This window comes from Colletes gigas, unplaced genomic scaffold (assembly GCF_013123115.1).
Source record: "Colletes gigas isolate AHSC1104 unplaced genomic scaffold, ASM1312311v1 Colletes_gigas_Sc00014, whole genome shotgun sequence".
Lineage (NCBI taxonomy): Eukaryota > Metazoa > Arthropoda > Insecta > Hymenoptera > Colletidae > Colletes > Colletes gigas.
Window position 1 is genome coordinate 5,192,379 of NW_025106643.1, and position 10,490 is coordinate 5,202,868.

At 35.2% G+C, this 10,490-nt stretch overlaps 1 protein-coding gene across 1 annotated transcript in view; it reads right to left on the reverse strand.

Moving 5' to 3' along the window:
• Positions 1 to 164, reverse strand: part of LOC122399692 (glutamate receptor ionotropic, kainate 2-like) — a 216,108-nt gene extending 215,944 nt beyond the window's left edge. The window contains exon 1 of the mRNA XM_043400571.1: positions 59 to 164. The gene's annotated coding sequence lies outside the window, so the exon portion shown is untranslated. The remainder of the gene's footprint in view (positions 1 to 58) is intronic.
• Between the last annotated feature and the right edge of the window lie 10,326 nt (positions 165 to 10,490).

Sequence of the window (10,490 nt, forward strand, 5' to 3'; positions counted from 1 at the left end):
CGATTATACAGGTATGAAAATGACAGATATTTTTTCGTCTCTAAAATTGAGGGCTCACCTTATCGATAACGATTCGTGGAACACCGATCGCGCACGCCACTCATACCACTACTTCCGGCTGGCTGGCACTCGATCGAAAGAAAACCCGGAAAATGGAACGCGCTTCAACTTGAACTCCGAGAACCTTCTCGAATGTCGGGATGCCGGGGATAGAGCGTCGAAATCGATGCGAGCGTCTCACAAAGTTTCGCGTTCGGTGGCCCCGCCACGGACTGATTTAAATATAGCTTGGATCAGCCTAAATACGTGTTTCCTGACGCTGCCCACCTCGAAGATCCGCCATACTGCCAGACCAAACGAGCCAATGCGTGGACATTAGGATTTCTCAAAATCAACCGATTCGATCTTTACGGAAATTGGCGTAAATGTACACTGCGCGAGGCAATTATAAAATCATCCTAAAATTTTCAATTTTTATATGTTATAAGTAGATTGATATTTATGCAATTATGGGAAATTTAGATTGTCAAAAAACTATAGAATGCATTTAATATGCAAAAATATAACAAAAACTCAAGTAAGATAAGAATTATTGTATTTAGGGGTTGAAAGAACCCTCTACGAAGCTCTTATTTTATTAATTTTATTAATAAATATATGAATTTGCATAAAAATCCGCAGTCTAGTTATAAATCAGAAAATTTTACTTCACTCTGTATTAATAAAATTATGTTGGCTTTAATCGATGTTTAAATTAAATCGATCTGGAGAATGTCATCGAATATACAAACGTGCGATTGGATTGCTGTTGTCTGGATACAGGAAAGTTAAAAAAAAGAATAGAATAAAAAGGATTTCTAGACGATAAATACTTATATCTTATAAAAGATAAATAATTCCTGTAAGAAACTCACCAGTTTTCGTTGATGATTCTTTTTTTTTTAAATAAGGTTTATCTGAGTTATTAGTTACATTGTTGATCAGTTGAAAATATTAAATATTATAAAACATGTTACAAGACAAAGAATTAAGAGGAATATTACTGTTAATAGCCCACGAATAATTTCTTATGAAAATATTATTTCGACTTATATATTTTTGTTAATATTTGGAGAAATGGAGTACGCCATATTTGAGATCGCGTTTGGGTATCTAAGTTCTCGCTAAAGATAGTTAAATTACATTTATGTTGAAAAAAATAAATTGAAGAATTCCAGAAAATTGATAGTGTTCAGTTTGAATATTCGTTTTCTACCGAAATTTCATCAGTGTTGTTTTGTCTAGTGTGTTAGAAACGTGACAGCTTTAATTTGGTTAAGAATGCTATGTGGAATTTATCTAAGTGGGCACGAAAAGAGAAAAATTTTAGCGATGCACTTTCTTAAAAGTCCCAACATTGTTACATTGTCAGTAAGAAAAGCAAAAAGAATGCAATAATGTTATTCTAAACAATATTTGACAATGATAACAAATTATTTAAAAAATGAAAAGATTCGTTATGAATGTTTTTCAATTAAATTTTAAGTAATTCTGCCATTCTCAAACTTTTCCAATAGTATATTTAATTTACTGAAATTACTTTCTGTTTTTGTAACCTCCGGAGGCCTCCTGCAGCGTCTGTACGTATGTATGAATTGTGCCCAAGTACAGTGATGAGGTTTTAAACGAGCTAATTTTGGGGCACATTCGTATATCTTTTGAAATTAATGAATTCCGAATCAAATTTACAAATTCTGTGTTTCTGTAGAATATAAAATAATCAAATATGCTTGTAATACCGTAATTAAAAAGAAATAATTTCGCTATGTTTGAATATTAAATTAATGTAATAGCAGACTCTGGAATTATATGCATTTACGGTTTTAAATGTAGGTTTTGAAAAGGCGAAATAATTATTTCCTTTGTGAATTGTAAACTTGTGAATTTTCCCCACATCGCATTTTTCAATAAGGTCAAGGGGATGTTGCAATCTTATACTATAAAACAATCAACTTTTCGTGCATTTTATTATAATTGGAGCTTTCAAAAAACTATGTTTCATGTAAGACTTTATAAAAATTCGTAAAAATAAGGAAACTATTCCCGTTTTATACTTCCTCTATATATGTTATTTTCTTTTATTTAGCGAATAAAATCATTAAATAGAAGGAAGAAAAGGACAGAAATTGGGGTAGGTGGTGAAGCAACTTTATTTGTTGAATTTCACTTTTTTATATATACTTAGTATATTTGTTCTATGTACATTATTTTATTTAGCGAATGGAAATGTTAAATAAAAAGATCTGCAACTGTGGTATGTATTTATAATCAAAAACACATTGAAGAAATACAAAATGTAATATATGTTACACCATTTAAATTTGTCTGATTAACCATTTCCGGGCAATTGTGCAAAATAATAATTGGAATATAAATAATATAATATAATAATTTTATTTCCTTTATAATATAATAATTGTATGTTAAGAGTGGCACGTATAGTGATGGCCAGCTACTTAAGACCCCTGGTTAGTTAAAGAAATAAACAGTGCTAATATTTATTCATTGTATTTTTCGTATACTAAACTCATATGAAATATATTTTGAAGTATATTAAACCATAATACCGCAATAATTTTATTTACAACACAATAAACTGCAAATATTTTTAATATTTTCTCAGATTAGGTCGTTATAACAGCGGACAACTACTTAAGACAGATTCGTGTTTTTCATTTTTTGCTTATTTTCACATTACATAGTTGCATCAGATCCTTAGTTACCATCACTGTTGAAATGGTTGCGATGGATCACTGCATTCAAGATCGCAAACAATTGCTAATCAGTCAACAATCATGAGTCGAGGGAAGAACATTACTCCTGAACTAAGAATTCAAATTAAATTATTGAGAGATGAGGGATACTCATTTTCAGCAATTGCTACAAAATTAAATATTTCAAAAACGGCGTGTATACAGGCAATGCAATTCATATCTAAGACAGGATCAGTTTGTAACGTGTCGCGTAAAAGAAGGCCTCGTAATACAACAACACGAGAAGATCGCATTCTTCACCGCATCTCTGAAGCGGATCGTTACAAAACAGCCGAACAAGTTCTCAATGAATCTGGTTTCGAAATTATCAGGAAAATTAGTGTTCGAACAGTGCGAAGAAGATTAAACGAATTTAATTTTATGGGTCGCATCGCTCGCAAGAAGCCACTCATTTCCAAACGAAACCGAAAGCTTCGTTTACAGTTCGCTAAGAATCATCGCAACTGGACAATAGCAGACTGGTCAAAAGTTGTTTTTACCGATGAGTCCAAGTTTAATAGAATGGGGTCAGATGGCAAATTGTATGTTCGACGTCGTGTCAATGAGGAATTTTCACCAAAATGCATAAAATCAACCGTGGAAGGTGGAGGAGGTTCAGTGAACGTTTGGGGAGCGTTTACGTTACAAGGTGTTGGCCCAAATCATAGAATTGAAGGAATAATGGATCAATACAAATACATTGATATATTAAATGAGGTATTGCTCTTATTTACAAGATATCAAATGCCAGATAACTGGATTTTGCAAGCTGACAATGACCCGAAACACGCAGCCCGTAGGGTTAAACAATTTTTATGTCAGCAAAATGTAAACATTTTACCATGGCCCTCTCAATCTCCAGACCTCAATCCTATTCAGATGCTATGGATTGATGTGGAGAAACATGTAAAATATAAAAAGCCCAAACATTTAAATGAATTGCATTGCTGTTATTCAAGAAGGGTGGAATAATATTCCAGTCGAGCGTTGTCGCCGTTTAATTGAGTCTATGGCAAGACGTTGTGAAGAAGTGATGCGACAAAAAGGGAGTGCAACGCGTTACTAACTATTTGATAAGTTTTATTTTTCCGCAATTAACAAGTTTCATTAATTTTACCTGTATTTATAGTATTAGTCTGATTTGGTCTTAAGTAGTTGTTCGCTGTCATGGCGACCTAATCTGAGAAAATGTTAAAAATATTTGTAGCTAATAGTATTGTAAATAAAATTATTGCGATATTATGGTATAACATACTTCAAAATATATTTCATATGAGTTTAGTATACGAAAAATACAATGAATAAAATATTAGCACTATTTATTTCCTTATCTACCCAGCCACTGTATATGTTCGAATCACACTGAGGATCGACTTCATCGCCCGATCGTATTATAGTCGCAAATATTTTTAGAAACAATTTATGGTGCGTCATTACAGTCCAGGAAATTGTTTCAATAAAATCTAGATAGGACGTTCGGGGTGCTCTTATTACGGATGAAACGTGAGCATTTTGGTTATTGACAGAAGGGTTAACAAGGAGGTCCGAATTACAAGAGCGAATCACGAAACTCGATTAAAAATTCCTGCGCGGTCCGGCTTCAATTATGAAACTATTATGCGGTCGAAGTGCTTTTAGTGTTTAACGCAAAATTATGAAGTCATTGAATTATAAATTACGTTGGCTATACCGCCCTTTTTGCGAGCTGCGAACTTACAGAAACGGAATAAATCGAAGGGCAGGGGTGAATTTGTTAGGTCGTTCGATACTGTTCGTTTACCCTCAGCAAATTGATTACTATATCAATGCTGTATGTGCTGAAATATAACAATGTAACGGAAAAGAGTGTGTAATTAAATTTCGTGATAATACATGCTCGAAAAAAGAAACGACTGTAGAAAATGTTTGGCAGAGTCGTAGATGAGACGATACGTTAAGCCTAGTTTGAATGACGTATTATTTGAAAAAATCAAATGTTAGTTATTTATTTGTCCACTTCAGTATTGTACAAAATATTCTTTCGTTTAACAGGGAAATGAACTTTTAATAAATACCATTTTTTATACATGGTGTGTCCAATTTACTTTATCAAAGCGACCAGGGTTATGAAACAAAAATTTATTTCTTAACATTATAAACTTATTTTCATTTGTAACCTCCATGTTAACTTCAGTAATTAAAGGCGAGTTCAATAAGAGTTATTGTTAATAATAAAAAAAGGAATTCATTTATGTTGAAATTTGAATGTTATTGTATTATATTCTTTAATGTTTCAAAAACTCTTTGATATTCTTCACTATTCATTCTTGTAGTAATTAAAGCAATTTGGAGCTTTTCTGATGTACTAGAAGCTCCCCATACCATTACTCATCGCAAAAAATCTTTTTCTTTATCAAATGCCATGCCAATATGAATGGAGACCATCTGGTTCATCTAACTTATTTTAATATTTTCGTCGCTCCAGATGATTTAATAATTCGTAAATGCAAATTGAAATTTAAAGAAAAGGTAGGGAACAAATCATATGCAGATACGATAAAGGTTTCCCGTATCCTAATTCATATTCATGTTTTCACGAGCAACTTCCAAACGCTACATTTCATGTATTTCTTTTAAACACGGTACTTTTCTCATTTTCAATCGTTTGATTAAAATTCGTTGACCTTAAAACTCTTCTAACTTTGTGGGATAAAACATTGAGATTTAACTCACGTTTTATCTTATTGCTAGATTTTGTTGAATTGGATGCTGTATTCACTATTTGGCGTGTGGTTCATGGAGTTAATTTTGATGGATCACCTCTAGACTTTTTAGTACTGTAGAATGAGTGTGTTCACTCATTAAATAGCATACAAACGAAAATTGTTCAACTAATTAATCATAACGGAACATTAAATAATTATTGGAAACAATTTTCATTTTAATTAATTTATAAATACATGTTTTTTTATAATTGAACTTATACTTTTGTATAAATGAAGTAAACTTATAATATTGGCCAACGAAAATACTAATAAAACGAAAAAATGTTCGTACTTGCAAGAAAGGACGAACATAAGTCGACTAATTTATCTCATGATTTGTATTACTTCGCTTTAAACGTAAGTTTATTCATTTAAACATTCAGTATCTTTTTACGTTCATAACCATTATCCTTATCAGCCTTGGTATTCATTTTGTCTCTTACTAATGATCATATTATATGTCTGTTATACTAAGCAGGGCGCATACCCTGGAGCACAAATATGTAAGTTCCTTAAGCAACATGATTATAGAGGCGATTCGTATAACTTTATTGTTAATTCATACGGCATTTCTTCTTAATATAATTAAATGTTTAATGTATTAATGAAAAACAAAGAGTGTAACGTCCGACATTTTCATCATTTTTATACATTTACCGTAGAATTGTTCCCGTTACGTGTAATATTTTACTAAATAGAATAAAATTTGAAATCGAAACGTTATGGTACTTGAAACAATTCATGTCGTTTTACAACGTCGGACAGATTTCAGTTTATTCACTTTGAAATATTTTTCGACCTCTTTTTACAACCCCGCCACTACTTTTTAAGTATTTCGTAGGTATTTAGTCTGGTTTCACTGTACATTGCGAGTCAAATTCATTCACAGTTCAAAATGGCGTTCCACAAGGCTCAGCGATGAGCGTCACTTTATTCCTACTAGCAATCAACTGTGGCGTCGCCTCCCATGCTCGCCACCAGAGGGATCCGCGCTCTCACAAGCGCTCGACCGACCCCTCGGTTGCTATATATACATTCCTCCACCGACTTTCCAATATTCCAGTAGTCTAATGCAGGGCCTGCTAGAAAGCCTTACTGGTGAGTCCACTAGCAGGCCCCCTCCTTTCCTTTTCTGTCCTACGATTCTCACGAGACCCTAACTTCTGCCAGTAGCGCCACACAACAAATGTAACAAGGTTCATAAAACCCCCTGCTCAAATAAAAACCTGTTCGTCGACGATATTACTTTAATCTGCAGTGGAAAAAAATTTAGAGACCATCATTGAACTACTACAAGCAAATGTCAATAATCTCTTAACATGGTCTAAACAAATAGGACTCAGACTTTCCCTTCAAACAACACAATATATCATCTATACCAGAAAGCGTAAGCACCACCTAAACATACCCAAACTTTTCATAGAAAATTCTGAAATAAGACATGTTGACAACATAAGATTACTTGGACTTATTTTCGACAAAAGACTAACCTGGGTGCCATATCTAAAGCATCTAAAAGAATCGTGCTGGCGAAGAATAAACATTATTAAAGTCCTAACCCACAGCAACTGGGAAGCAGACCAAGAGATACTCATAAAAACTTACCAGGCACTAATAAGAAATAAGCTTGACTATGGAGTTATAGTTTTTAACTCAGCAAAACAGAAAGCACTCCAAATAATAGACTCAGTCCGGTATCACGCCTTCAGACTAATTGGAGGATGTTATCGTACAACCTCCAAAAGCAGTTTGCTGTTTGAAACAAAAGAAACAACTCTACACCAAAGAAGAGAACATTTGAGTCTAAACTATATCGCAAAAATATTGACCACCCATAAAAACATTCTAACACATAGATACACACACATCTACAGAAGAAAACTTAAATTACCCATTCCGTTCTGTGTTAGAATAGCTAATAATCCAAACACAAATTAAATCTTATTAGCGCCAACAGCTATAAGAGACCAAGGAAAAATCCCCTTCTACACCATTAAAATCCCAGAAATAAATATCAGTCTAGCAATAGTACCAAAAAACCAAAAAAGTAGTTTGGAACATAAATCGGAATTCCTACATTTAGACCACAGTTACAGCAACTATAGTAAAATTTACACTGATGCATCTAAAATCAACCAAAAAATTGGAATAGCTGCCATCACAAACAATGAGATTATTAAAAAATGCTCACCTAACCAATCATTCGTACCGAAGCTTTACGGACCTTCAGCTAGCGGGTCCCCGCAGAGAAATTTTAGCAAGCCTCCAAAACTTCTGGGAGGGGGGTCCTGAGGGGAGCAGGGCCAGGCGGCGCAGGGCCGGACCGGATGGGGGTGGGAGTGCCTCCTCCTTCGGGTCCGGCGCATGGGGAGGCACCCTCGGTGGTCTAGTGCGGCCATGAGCTCCCATGAGTTCCACGAGTGGTCGCTGAAGGTTAGAAACAGGGTCGCGGGCGGTTGCGAGTTGAGTGAGGCTCGCCATTACACGCGGCCTCGGGACGAAGTGGCCTCGTCCTGCTGCTATGAGACAGTGTGACTACCGGGGGGACAGTTTATCCCCCCGTGGATGGGCGCAAAGTATGCTTCGAGCGATTCCCCATCCTCCCAAATCGCGCGGAAGGGTCACCGTGGTGTTTTTAGTGGATAGGTCCCGCGTTCGCCATTCCATGGGCGCGGGGAATCCCACACACATCTCCCGCCTCTCCCCAAAGATGTAGGAGGGAGTCTTTAGAAGATTTCCCACACGAACAAAAAAAAAAGCCCCCAAACCTTTCACCTCGGGTAAAACACCCGAGATGCCGGATCGCCAGGGCTGGAAAGTTCGAGGAATTCTGGCACCGCGGCACCTCCGTCACGACACCCGGTGGAGGGAGGATGGGGACAGAGGTGACGAAGTGGATGATCGCAGACGTTTTCGTTGGAACGTTTTTAGAACTTGTTAGAACACCTTAGACCACATCAAAACATAGTCAAAAGCGCTACAGCGGCTATCAGGTGCAAGCATCAACATTCGAGCGATTCTTTCAAGCAATCGTGGAATTAATACAGTCTGCGCATCAAAACGGATGAAGAGAGCCATTTGCTTTCAGGATACGCCTGGTGTGAAGCATTCAATCTCGGTATTTCCATATTGTGAAACGCAACAACGAAATAATTACTTGCGTATTTTCCACGGGGCTGAAAAGAATTCCAGAATTATCCAGTTATGCGGTAGACAATTGTGATTTCGTCGTATTTCTATCCTTCGTTGAGCACGCGTTAATTGGTTAATTGCAAAAACAAACGTGTCCATATGAATGTAGCTCGTTCCGCGTTGCCGATGCAGTTTCGAGTTAATTGCAACGTCGACTATTCTATAATTGCTCGAGCCAGCTGCCTCTGATACCGTCCGTGTCAAAGTTAAAGTAACTTTGACGCTTTAATAGGACCGTGCGAACCTGTGCAGGATGTAATTTAATGAGGATTACGTTTTTAAAAGCTGTGTCGCGCGACACCGGGAAATTCGAGCCCTTCCAGCCGGGAAAGGAGTCCAGTCAAGTTGTTGGTAACAAAGGTCCGCTATGCACGGTGTTAAGCAGAAATTTTTACTACCCCGGAAATGGTAAGGAAACATTCTCAAAGACACTTTCGCTCGGCGACTACGTAAATTATTTTTCTCAAGTAACGTTCGCGAGGACCCAGCTGGATGAAACAACGCATAACGGTACAAATCTTGACAAACGCGTTAACAATCTATACATAGTATCTGCGTTATAAAAATACAAAGAATGAAGTTACGAGGCTTGGCTAGACATAGAAATTGTAAAAAGAAAACTAGAACATGTCGTTATTATTAACAAGAATTACGTATTTATTCGAAAATATTAGAATTAATGAACTCTGTTTTGTTAAAATAAAATCTATACATGGGGTTTAATTTAGAAATAAAAAATAAACGGAAGATTTTTATAAAATTTGCCCAACTCTGTCATTAGTTGGCAGGTTTTATTTAAACGATGAGAAAATAACAGAATTTCTTGTTGTAGGTATAAATTTTATAAAAATGTAGTTTAAAAATTCTATTGTCAATTGGTTTAGAAACTGTTGTTATTTGAAAACAATCAGCGAACCTTTGCAATATACATTGTTGAAGTGTTTTTGGCTACAAAGAGCTTCATCAGAAAATTGTATTCGATAGCGATATATCGATCTGTGGGGTGTTTTCCTTTATCTTTTTCTGCACCCATTGTTCTATCCATTTTCCACTGTTTCTTGTTTATACTTTTTCAAACTAGTTTCCACAAGGAGTTTTAAATTTTATTTTATGTCATTTATATTGATAGTTATGACAAATTCTGTAGAATTGCATATAAAAATCTGTGTGATTTTATCGTCGATTAAATATTATCGTTGCCAAGCTACATGGATAATTCTATTTTTAAGGATAGGAAACAATATTTCGGGGAAAAAGTTGTTTGTCTTCATGGAAACTGACATTGGAATTGTGACACTTTCCTGATAAAATATCTTGTTTATATAGCTATGTACTACTTTTGTGACATTTTTCTTCGTAATTTGAAATTACTATTCTTTCGAAAAATTTAAATAATTACCTACCTCATTTCTATTAATGTGTCCTTATTTTGAATTGTGGCATTTTTCGTACTAAATTTGCAATTTATTTACAATTTTTGTTACGCATTCTTGTTAAAGGTCTATTTACACATACACATTTACAGTTCTTGTCGATGATCGATATATTGACTGAATAAATAAAAGATACCGAAAGTCCCTATCATTGATCAAAAATGTTTCTAAAAAATACAGCACACTGGTCTCATTCACTGTAATTCTGAAAGTGTTAAATGGCATGCAAGCTATAAAATTTAAAAAATACTTCAGTTTTTCTGCGACCAGGCTAGAATATCCCCACGAGGCAACCTTTCACCGTAATATAAAATTCCCTAGAATCCTAC